The sequence below is a fragment of the Bos grunniens genome, chromosome X (assembly GCF_055505025.1).
Source record: "Bos grunniens cultivar Pamir isolate PY7600 chromosome X, Bosgru_T2T1.0, whole genome shotgun sequence".
NCBI classification, from domain to species: domain Eukaryota; kingdom Metazoa; phylum Chordata; class Mammalia; order Artiodactyla; family Bovidae; genus Bos; species Bos grunniens.
Window position 1 is genome coordinate 78,240,269 of NC_141194.1, and position 9,518 is coordinate 78,249,786.

At 39.6% G+C, this 9,518-nt stretch overlaps 1 pseudogene; it reads right to left on the reverse strand.

Annotated features, from left to right (window-relative positions):
* Window positions 1-8,604: 8,604 nt before the first annotated feature.
* Window positions 8,605-9,097, reverse strand: LOC147340738 (ubiquitin-conjugating enzyme E2 D2 pseudogene; annotated as a pseudogene).
* Window positions 9,098-9,518: the final 421 nt, after the last annotated feature.

Here is a 9,518-nt window from a genome sequence, read left to right on the forward strand (position 1 = left end):
GATAAGATATCCATGGGTGGGTGGATTTATCTCTGGGTTTTCTATTTTGTTCCATTGATCTATGTTTCTGTCTTTGTACAAGTACCACACTGTCTTGATGACTGTTGTTTTGTAGTATAGTCTGAAGTCAGGCAGGTTGATTCCTCCAGTTCCATTCTTCTTTCTCAAGATTGCTTTGGCTATTTGAGGTTTTTTGTATTTCCATACAAATTGTGAAATTATATGTTCTATTTCTCTGAAAAATACTGTTGGTAGCTTTATAGGGATTGCATTGAATCCATAGATTACTTTGGGTAGTATACTCATTTTCATTATATTGATTCTTCTAATCCATGGACATGGTATATTTCTCCATCTATTAGTGTCCTCTTTGATTTCTTTCACCAGTGTCTTATAGTTTTCTATATATAGGTCCTTTTTATTTCTTTAGGTAGATTTATTCTTAAATATTTTATTCTTTTTGCTGCAATGGTGAATGGAATTGTTTCCTTAAATTCTCTTTCTGTTTTCTCAGTTAGTGTGTAGGAATGCAAGGGACTTCTGCATGTTAATTTTATATCCTGGAAATTTACTGTATTCATTGATTAGCTCTAGTAATTTTCTGGTGGGGTATTTAGAGTTTTCTATGTAGAGGATCCTGTCATCTGCAAACAGTGAGGGTTTTACTTCTTTTCCAATCTGGATTCCTTTTTTTTTTTTTTCCCCTCTCTGATTGCTGTGGCCAAAGCTTCCAAAACTATGTTGATTAGCAGTGGTGAGAGTGGGCACCCTTGTCTTTTTTCCTGACTTTAGGGGAAATGCTTTCAGTTTTTCACCATTGAGGATAATGTTTGCTATGTGTTTATCATATATGGCTTTTATTATGTTGAGTTATGTTCTTTCTATTCCTGCTTTCTGGAGGGTTTTTATCATAAATGGATGTTGAATTTTGTCAAAGGCTTTCTCTGCACCTATTGAGATAATCATGTGATATTTGTCTTTTAATTTGTTAATGAGGTGTATAGCATTGATTGGTTTCCAAATATTGAAGAATTCTTGCATCCCTGGGATAAAGCCCACTTGGTCATGATGTATGATCTTTTTAATATGTTGTTGTATTCTGTTTGCTAGAATTTTGTTAAGGATTTCTGCATCTATATTCATCAGTGATACTGGCCTGTCATTTTCTTTTTGTTGTGGCATCTTTATCAGGTTTTGGTATTAGTGTGATGGTGGCCTCATAGAATGAGTTTGGAAGTTTACTTTCCTCTACAATTTTCTGAAAGAGTTTGAGTAGGATAGGTGTTAGCTCTTCTCTAAATATTTGGTAGAATTCAGCTGTGAAGCCATTTGTTCCTGGGCTTTTGTTTTTTAGAAGATTTCTGATTACAGTTTCAATTTCTGTGCTTTTGATATATCTGTTCAGATTTTCTGTTTCTTCCTGGTTAAGTTTTGTAAAGTTATACTTTTCTAGGAATTTGTTCAGTTCTTCCAAGTTGTCCATTTTATTGGTATATAGTTGCTGATAGTAGTCTCTTATGATCCTTTGTATTTCTGTGTTGTCTGTTGCGATTTCTTCATTTTTCATTTTAATTTTTTGGTTTGATTCTTCTCCCCTTATTTCTTGATGAGTAGAGCTAATATTTTGTGTATTTTATTTATCTTCTCAAAGAACCAACTTTTAACGTTGTTGTTTTTTTTTGCTACATTCCTTTTGTTTCTTTTGCGTTTATTTCTGCCCTAATTTTTGTCATTTCTTTCCTTCTACTAACCCTGGGATTTTTCATTTCTTCTTTTTCTAGTTGCTTTAGTTGTAGAGTTAGGTTATTTATTTGATTTCTCTCCTATTTCTTGATGTAGGCTTGTCTTGCTATGAACCTTCCAATTAGCACTGATTTTACTGAGTCCCATAGGTTTTGGGTTGTTGTGTTTTCATTTTCATTCATTTCTATGCATATTTTGATTTCTTTTGTAATTTGGTGGTTATTGAGAAGTGTGTTGTTTAGCCTCCATATATTTGTATTTTTAATAGTTTTTTTTTTTTTTTTCCTGTAATTGACATCTAATTTTACCCCACTGTGATCAGAAAGTATGCTTGGAATGATTTCAATTCTTTTGAAGTTACCAAACCTAGATTTATGACCCAGGATGTGATCCATTGTGGAGAAGGTTCCATGTGCACTTGGGAAAAGGGTGAAATTCATTGTTTTGGGGTGAAATGTCCAATAGATATCAATTAGGTCTAACTGCTCAATTGTATCATTTAAAGTTTGTATTTCCTTGCTAATTTTCTGTTTAGTTGATCTATCCATAGGTATGAGTGGGGTATTAAACTCTTCCATTATTATTGTGTTAATGTTAATTTCTCCTTTCATATTTGTTAGCATTTGCCTTACATATCGTGGTGTTCCTATGTTGGGTACATAAATATTTATAATTGTTATATCTTTTTCTTGGATTGATCATTTGATCATTATGTAGTGTCCTTTTTTGTTTCTTTTCATGGCCTTTATTTCAAAGTCTATTTTATCTGATATGAATATAGCTACTCCTGCTTTCTTTTGGTCTGCATTTGTGTGAAATATCTTTTTCCAGCCCTTCACTTTCAGTCTGTATGTGTCCCTAGATTTGAGGTGGCTCTCTTGTAGACTGCATATATAGGGGTCTTGTTTTTGTATCCGTTCAACCAGTGTTTGTCTTTTGGTTGAGGCATTCAACCCATTTACATTTAAGGTAATTATTGATAAGTATTATTCCATTGCCATTTACTTTGTTGTTTTGGGTTCAAGTTTATAAACCTTTTCCGTGTTTCCTGTCTAGAGAAAATCCTTTAGCATTTGCTGAAGAGCTGGTTTGGTGATGCTGAATTGTCTCAGCTTTTGCTTGTCTTTAAAGCTTTTGATTTTTCCTTCATATTTGAATGAGATCCTTGCAGGGTCCAGTCATTCTGGCTTGTAGGTTTTTCTCTTCCATCACTTTAAGTATGTCCTGACATTCCCTTCTGGCCTGAAGAGTTTCTCTCGAAAGATCAGCTGTTATCCTTATGGGGATCCCCTTGCAGATTATTTATTGTTATTCCCCTGCTGCTTTTAATATTTGTTTTTTTGTGTGTGTGTTTGATCTTTGTTAATATGATTAATATGTGTCTTAGGGTGTTTTGCCTTGGGTTTATTGTGTTTGGGACTCTCTCAGTTTCTTGGACTTGGGTAGCTATTTCCTTCCCCAGTTTATGGAAGTTTTCAATTATTATCTCATCACATATTTTCTCATGGCCTTTCTTTTTGTCTTCTTCTTCTGGAACTCCTATGATTCGAATGTTGGGGTGGTTAACATTGTCCCAGTGGTCTCTGAGGTTGTCCTCATTTCTTTTAATTCTTTTGTTTCCCCCTTTTCCCCCTCTGCTTCATTTATTTACACCATTCTACCTTCCACCTCACTTATCCTATCTTCTGCCTCAGTTTTTCTGCTGTTGGTTCTCTCCAGAGTGCTTTTGATATCACTTATTGCATTATTCATTATGATTGATTCTTTTTTATTTCTTCTAGGTCCTTGTTATACTTTTCTTGCATCTTCTCAATCCTTGTCTCAAGACTATTTATCTGTAACTCCATTTTGTTTTCAAGATTTTGAATCATTTTTACTATCATTATTCTGAATTCTTTTTCAGTTAGACTCCCTATCTCATCTTTTGTTTGGTTTGTTGAGCTTTTATCATGTTCCTTTACCTGCTGAATATTTCTCTCCCTTTTCATCTTATCTAGGTTACTGTGTTTGGGGTGACCTTTCTGTATGCTGGAAATTTGTGGTTCCTCTTTATTGTGGAAGTTCCTCATTTTGGGTGGGGTTGGACGAGTGGTTTGTCAAGGTTTCCTGGTTAGGGAAGCTTGTGTCGGTGTTCTGGTGGGTGGAGCTGGACCTCTTCTCTCTGGAACGGAATGAAATGTCCAGTAGTGAGTTTTGAGGTGTCTGTGGGTTTGGTGAGACTTTAGTCCACCTATATTTTTGTGCTCAGGATTATGTTCCTGCTTTGTTGGAGAATTAGCTTGCTATGTCTTGCTCTTAAATTTGTTGGATCTTGGGTGGAGCTTAGTTTCAGTGTAGGTATGGAGGCTTTTGGATGAGCTTTTGTTGATTAATGGTTCCCGGAGTCAAGAGTTTTCTGGTGTTCTCAAGTTTTGGATTTAGTCCTCTGCCTCTGGCTTTCAGTTTTATTATTATAGTAGCCTCTAGACTTCTCCATCCATACAGCACTGATGACAAAACATCTCTGTTAATGGTGAAAAGATTCTCCATAGTTAGGAATAGCTGGATGGTTCACAGAGTTACATGAAAACAGAAGAAGGAGGAGGGAGATAGAGGTGACCAGGAGGAGAAGAGGGGGAATCAAAAGGGGAGAGAGCAGTCTAGCCAGTAATCAATCCCTTACTTGCTCTCCACAGTCTAGAACACTCAGAAAGGTTCATGGATTTTCATAGAGAAAAGAGGAGGGAAGAAGGAGATAGAGGTGACCAGGTGGAGAGGAGGGAGAGTCAAAAGGAGAGAGACCAGAAGAGAGACCAATCTAGCCTGTGATCAGTTCCCTATGTTTTCTCCACAGCCCAGAACACACAAAGAGATTCACAGAGTTAAGTAGAGAAGAGAAGGGGGAGGGAAGAGATAGAGGTGATCTGGGTGAGAAAAAGGAGAGTCAAAAGGGGAGAGAGCAAACAAGTCAGTAATCACAGTCCTAAGTAAAAATGGGTACTGAAGATTGGATTCTTAAAGGTACAGAATTGATAACAAATACCTAAAATCAAGATTACGAATTTAGTGTAGAGGTTAGACTCTCAAAAATAAAATATTAAAAAAACAAGATTAAATTGAAAAAGTTATATAAAAAATATGAAATTTGCTTTAAAAATAGGGTCTTTTTTTTCAAGGTAATAGAAGATTTTAAAAATGAATATTGAAGGAGTAACAAAGAACTTAAAAATAAAAAAAATAAAAATGATTATAGTAAAATATATCTAGGAATTTCTCTGGAGCTGTTGAGGGCAATGTGGGATCAGTTCAGTTTCAGATAGTTCCTTGTTCCACCTTACACTTCTCAAGGTCTATAGGTCCCTTCCAATGCAGCCAGTGCTAACTACAGGGTTTTAATCTCTTGCACCTGTCAGTTCCAAAGCCATTCCCTCTTCTTTGTTTATTTTGGCTTCCTCTGTTTGAAAGTCTCTTCAGTATCTAACTTCTGCCCTGACACAAGGGGGTGAAAATGGTCATTTATTTAGGCTCACTTGTTCAATTGTGCTGCGGGGAGGGATGAACACTACAAACAAATATCACTGGCATGTGTGGGGAGTACTCACAGTGTCTCAGCCACACTAGGTTTGCCCCCACTCACGGCGTGTGTGCTTTCTCAGCCTACACTGCTCAGGCTCCATGTTGCTCTGCCAGGGAACTAAGGCGGGCCCTGGGTTGTGTGCAGTTCCCAAATCTACTCCACTCAGGTTCTTGGGTACTCCACAAATGCACAGACTTGTTTGGGCCTGCGTTTTGTGACCTTCCCAGGTCCTAGAAGCTCAGGCGACCAGGTGCTTCGAGAGGGCACTCTCCCCAGGTGCAGTACATCTTATCACCTCCCTGGTCCCAGCTGTTCAGTTTCCTGTGTGTGATGTGGGAGCACCGTCTCAGGTGTGCCATGTGTCTCCTCTGGAGAGTTAATCTCTGGCTGCGACCCTCCAAGCAGATGTCAACCGTCCAGGATCCCAGGAAGACTTGGTTAGCAACTGGAAGCCTGCTCACAGTTTGATAGGGTTTGCTGTCTCTGGGGCCGAGTTTGCCCCTTTCAGGCTCCAGCTGCTGCCAGCCTGCCTCCCTGCCTCTGGTGGGGAATGGGCTGGTCTGCATTAGCTAACTCTCCTCTGGTATTTGCTCAGTCCTTTGTTCTGTGAGTGGGCCTGGCAGTGCCTTAGGATAGAGATTTTTGTGGGAAAGTTCTCTCTCTCTCTCTGTCTCTCACACTCTCTCACTCTCTCTCTCTCCCTTTCCTTTTTTTTTTTTTTTATTATTTTTTATTTTTTTATTTTCCTCTCTGGCTATCCCATGGTTTGGGTTGCAATCTCAAGTCAGCTCCCTCAGATTGCCCTCAGGGCATTCAGGCCTGGTTCTTACCCTAAGCAATGCAGCATGTGCCTCCCTGTTCAGCCCCCGCTTGCTGGTGGCAGGCGTGAGCATCTGGGTTACTTCTCTGCTGGGAGTTGCCATTAGGCGCATAATTTGTGGATTTTATTTATTTATTTTTCCTCCCAGTTATGTTGTCCTCTGAGATTCCAAAACTCCCCATGGACCCGCCAGTGAGGGGGTTTCCAGGTATTTGGAAACTTCTCCTGTTTTAAGACTCCCTCCCCAGGACAGGTATCCATCCCTAACTCTTTTGTCTCTCTTTTTATCTTTTACATTTTGTCCTACCTCCTTTTGAAGACAGTGGGCTGCCTTTCTGGGTATCTGGTGTCCTCCACCAGTGTTCAGAAGTTGTTTTGTGGTATTTTCTCAGCGTTCAAATGATCGTTTGATGAATTTGTAGGGGAGAAAGTGGTCTCCCCGTCCTATTCCTCTGCCATCTTAGAACCGCCTCTCAATCTGCTTTAGTATTGTGTCTCACCCTCTTTTGTTAACAAATGATCACTCAAGTAGAGCAATGAAATACATTGTCTATTAAGGAGTGCTCATTTCTCACCTGTTTAAAAATCATTTTTGATGTTTGAAAATGTAGATCACTGGGACTTTCTAGAGGTAGGATTCAGGAATTTGCATTTTTAACAAGGCTTCAATTGATTTTTTTTTCTGCACTCTAAAATGTGTGTGTACTTCTAAAAAAAGTTGAGAAAAGATATACTTTGTGACATCCTGTGAATGCACCCTTTCATGAATTCCCAAATCAATTAAACTTATAGATTGTCTTAGTCCCTTCCTTCTCCCCCAATCATCCTAGGAATATCAGAAGTACAGATTTGACCTGTGAAATCATCTTGTTGGCAGCCCATCACAAGGTTACCTAAAAGGATACATATAATTAAGAGAAATAACAAATACAATTCCAATGATTAAATGTATATTCAATGTTGCTGGTTAAGTGTTTTTCAAATATAATCTTATTCTTAAAAGTAAGAAGTGTTATAGACCATAGTCTAATTCAGTATTTGGAGAAATTAAGGTTCATAGGGATTGCATGCCTGTTCAGTCATGTGCCACTCTTTGTCACCCCCATGGACTATAGCCTGCCAGGCTCTTTTGTCCATGGTATTTTTCAGGCAACAATACTGTAGAGGGTTGCCATGTCCTCCTCCAATTCCTCCACAGTATCTTCTCAACCCAGGGATCCAATCTGTGTCTTCTGCATTGGAAGGTAAATTCTTTACCACTGAACCACTGTGGAAACCCTCATATGGGTAAGGTAACATGTTAAAGTCATACAGTTATTGGTGGAACCTGGATTAGAACACAGGTTTTTGTTTCAAGCTCTCATGCTTTTTCTAAATTATCTCTGGTCATAAAAAAAAAAAAAAATGTCCCTATGTCACTAAATTCTCTATTTCTTTCATGATGCAGTAGCAACTATCCATACATGTCTATTCCAATGTAATTAACTTAATATCTTTATTTAAAATTAATTAATTGAATTGAATACAAATCTAGTTGCCTGATCACACTGAGTAGGTTTCTGATCTACCCAGTAGGTTTCAGAAAAATATTTTAAAAATCAAGCTGAAGGATGGGAGTTGCAGGATGTGTGATCAGCTTGTGCAGAGTTGGCTGGTGGATGGTAAAATTAGAGGGTTATTTCACAGGGGTTAACATCAATGCTCAGGCTCCAGTAGGTCAGAGTCTACATATTCATGGTCACCAAATAGTTAACTTCTTCCATATGGTAGAGTTTTTAGCATCTGTAAAACAACTCAAGAAACTGTTATCTATGTATTTCAGGGAAGAGCTAAAGATTCTGTGACTGACACATGGCTGATTTACTGTTCAAATTGTTACCAGTTCTCTTGGTCTAACTGATGCTTTGGTCACTACATGGTCACATCCTTTCAATCATTAATTCTTGTGTCAGGCTTTTGTGACTCAGTGGAGACTTGAGAGACTGGCTTTTCTACACTTAAGATGCAGGTAGAGTGCATGGATGTAGGTGTCTGTCCCTGGAAGGTCCCATAGGGTCCTGCTCCATTATAAGGATATAGGCTAATATTAATTATGGTCAAACCGAAACTATCTAAAGTTTCCTCAGAATACAGTGGATACCTAACTAGCTTTGTAATCTTGTTTTTCCTCAGCACTGTCAGTTCTAAAAGACTCTGCATTAAAAATTATCTCTCAGGTTGGTGAAAACTTCTCTCCTTATCTTAAAGCCACCGACTCCTTGTTCTTGCTTTCCCACTGCTAAATAAAGAAAACTTGTACTTAAAATTGGGTTAAAACTGGTCATATAACCAAACCCCCAACCTTATCCACACCCATTAATCCTTTCTCCATCCCACTGGCATCCCCAGACTCCCTTCACCCCCTCCACACCATGATACAGAAGCTGTACCCCGTGTACCCAGAAGAATGAGGAGGCCTCCTTTCATAAAAACCAGACAAAAGATAACCAATTGAACTGCTAACTTTATTAAGGCGATGGAATTGTCATTTATTTTTAAATTACATGGCATATTTCTGAGTCCATTCCTGAGAAATTCTATCATACTTCCCCCTATCCTTTCTGTAGAGCTTAGCTATCTCAGGCACCAAAGAATCATCTGGGTTGGGGTCGTACAATATGGAACAAATGGATAACGATACTTTCGGTGACCACTCAGATGTAAGAATGTCCAGGCAGATGCTTCTGTTTCTGTTAATGTTTGGGTGGTAAATCCTGGTGGTGAATGAAGTCTTTGCTAGTTTAAAAGGATAATTGGAAGGAAACTGGATCCTTAAAAAAAAAAAAAAAAAAGACTCCTCCCTGATAGGGGCTGTCATTAGGCCACATTCTGGCCACTTGCCAGTGGAACATGTCGTCATCCACTGGCCCTGCCGAGCATTGACCAGGGCGATCGCAGGACAGATCTAGGAGCTTCTTGTGGATGCACCTCAGGGCCATCATTTGCTACACATGACCAGTCCTTGGCTCTGGGCCTTGTGACAGGAAGAAGGCTATGGCGATGCTCACAGGGTGGGAAGAGCAGTGTTAGACCACACTGGCAGATGGGTGGGCTGAAGGGGTCGAGGTGGGCATCCTGGCAGGGGAATGGTGGCAGAAAAGGAAACTGAGGAGGGAGGGAGTAGGGCACTTCACCAGACCTGATGAGCTACTGGACACTAGTCGTTTCTGGCCAAAGCTTCCTCCTGCTGTCCAGAGCTGGGAGACAGTCAACTGAAGGCCGGACAGCTGGGAGAACACACCACCTGGAGACACCGGCTCCTGGAGACACAGCCGCACCCTCCCCAGGCTGCCAGCCTCTGCTGCTCAGCCCTGCCAACTACACTGAGGCCCTGGGGACAGGCAAGGACCCGCTCCGTGA